The sequence below is a fragment of the Sinocyclocheilus rhinocerous genome, unplaced genomic scaffold (assembly GCF_001515625.1).
Source record: "Sinocyclocheilus rhinocerous isolate Xijiao unplaced genomic scaffold, SAMN03320098_v1.1 scaffold742, whole genome shotgun sequence".
Taxonomy (NCBI): Eukaryota; Metazoa; Chordata; class Actinopteri; order Cypriniformes; family Cyprinidae; genus Sinocyclocheilus; species Sinocyclocheilus rhinocerous.
In genome coordinates this window covers 1479779-1482375 of record NW_015641116.1, presented here as the reverse complement: position 1 = coordinate 1482375, position 2597 = coordinate 1479779, and the positions used below count along the sequence as shown (strand labels likewise).

Here is a 2597-nt window from a genome sequence, read left to right as displayed (position 1 = left end):
GTTTTAGATATTTTGTTTAGATATTTCTATTTTGCGGGAGTCCCGTGAATCATTTTATTCTCCCGCATCCCACACAGTGTCTACCCGCCCGCAGCACTCGCCCATCTTGTCCCGCGCCACTCTCTGTTGCATCGGATCTCGTGGGAGCAGGTCTCTAATCCACTGGCACTTGACTCGACAGTGCATGAGCTACATCCTTTCTACAATCTCTAGATTATAAATCACTGCATTCTGTCAGCAATGTAACGCGGCAGTAACGCATTGAGACCTCCGCTTGTAACTATACTCTAATTACTATTTAGAAAATTATAACGCGTTAAATTACTCCGTTACTAAAAAAGTAATCAAATTACAGTAATGCGTTACTGCCCAACACTGCTACTGACAAAATAGAAGAGACCATGAACGGTAAAGAAAGTCTGTGTACTCAGTCTGCGTTCAGACCTTATCCTTCAGGCCAATAAACAGCAGTCTTCATGACCGCATCAGAGGCCCTTTAAGCACTCGCAGTATTTACTTTACAGCGTCACTTGATCTGGGCTCCAGTCTGTGCATCTTTGGGAGTTTACAGGCTGTTTTAAAGCGTGCCAGGAAGATGAGCCAAGCCCTACACTGGCAGGAGACAGCCACTGACGCCGATAGCGTCCCAGCACCCCTGCTTCACCCCGGTCCTGCCAGTGCTCATCTGCACCCCTGCTGCACCAGAGTTCATTGGAGTGCAATCATAAAATTGCACTCTCGACAAAACAGCTTGGGATAAATAGCAACAAAAGAGATCCAAATTAGAATCGGAATTGTGCTCATTAATAGGTGTATCACTTGACATTAAAACTTGAGCTTGCTTTGATGGTGGTCTAATGGATTAACAGGCACAGTAAGCTGGTTTTATAAGTACCAGAACTGTGGAAGGAGCATACGGAATAATGTAGAAATTATATCAAATACAAATATGAGCCAATATACAGTTACATACCCAAGAGAAAGAGTTTAGATCTAATATTTAACTATTTTACAGCTCCAAGCTTGAGTATGTCCAGAAATAATTCAGAATATTATGAAGTGAGGATAGGATGGGTCTGAGAAATATTGTGTAATAGAGATCTATGTTTTTGGGCTGTGTGGATTGAGATCTTCAGTAATAGACAGAAAACTGATGTTGATGGTCTCTTGATGAGATTAAACATACTGAGTTGGTGTTGACTAGACCCAATAGTCTTGACAATTACTGTTATATAAATGCTTGACACTGGAATTCAAGTTCTCAGTTTCTATACTTATTTTGTAGTAATGGGAATATTAAGAGCTGTTGATGTTTTGACCAAGCTTCAGTGGATACCATATGTTTGCGTTTTATTTCAAGAAGAACACCAGGAAGTTTAACATTCTAATCAAATTCAGATACAAAACAGTTAACAGGAAAAGGATGGACGGATGCCATGGAATGACAAAGAGCCTGAAGCAAGGAAGTATTTCATTTAGCTCTTAATATCTGACCACAGTGTATTGGATCTTCATGTTGTCATCTTCTGCTCTCTGCCAGATTTCACTAAGGTCAGCTAAGGAAAACATTCTCTCTTAATCCATCCACTTTTTGAAATTTAGTACTACCGCAAGGAATGTAGCACCTATGCACACAAAACCTTCAGCGGATTATACTGCGATAGAAGTTTTACAGGACTGTCATGATAGAGATGCTTTATTGGGCAGCTTATTGGCTAAGTCCAGCTGATAGCAGTTCTCTAGGTTATAGAGAGTGAGATCTTGGCTTCTGACTTATTGACCTAAACCTTCTCCTTCAGACAAAAAAAAAAAAAATTTTTTTTTAAATGTGTATATATATATGTACACTACCGGTCAAAAGTTTGGGATCAGTAAGACTTGTAATGTTTTTTAAATAAGTCTCTTATGCTCAAGGCTGCATTTATTTGATCAAAAATACAGAAGAAAAAAACCCAGTAATCTTGCAAAATGTTATTACAATATAAAATAATGGTTTCTATTTTAATATCCTTTCAAATATAATTTATTTCTGTGATGCAAACTGAATTTCCATCAGCCATTACTCCAGTATAAAGTGTCACATGATCCTTAAATCATTCTATTATGCTGAATTATCAATGTTGGCAACAGTTGTGCTGCCAAATATTTTTTTGGAAACTGCGATACTTTTTTCAGGATTCTTTGATGAATAAAAAGTTAAAAAGAACAGCATTTATTCAAAATAGAAATATTTTCTAACAATATAAATCTTTGCTATCCACTTCTTAACAGTTTAAGACATCCTTGCTGAATAAAAGTTTTAATTTCTTTCAAAAAAAGAAAGAATAAAAATGTACTGACCCCAAACTTTTGAACTGTAGTGTATATTGTTAGAAAAGATTTCTATTTTAAATAAATGCTCTTCTTTTTAACTTTTTATTCATCAAAGAATCCTGAAAAAAGTATCGCAGTTTCCAAAAAAAATATTCGGAAGCACAACCGTTGCCAACATTGATAATTCTAATAATAAATCAGCATATTAGAATGATTTCTGAAGGATCATGTGACACTGGAGACTGGAGTAATGATGCTGAAAATTCAGATTTGATCACAGGAAT

At 36.7% G+C, this 2597-nt stretch overlaps 1 protein-coding gene across 1 annotated transcript in view; it reads left to right on the top strand.

Moving 5' to 3' along the window:
- The window catches only part of LOC107754691 (exostosin-2-like), a 25998-nt gene that overhangs the window by 17336 nt on the left and 6065 nt on the right, over nucleotides 1-2597 (top strand). The window lies entirely within an intron of this gene.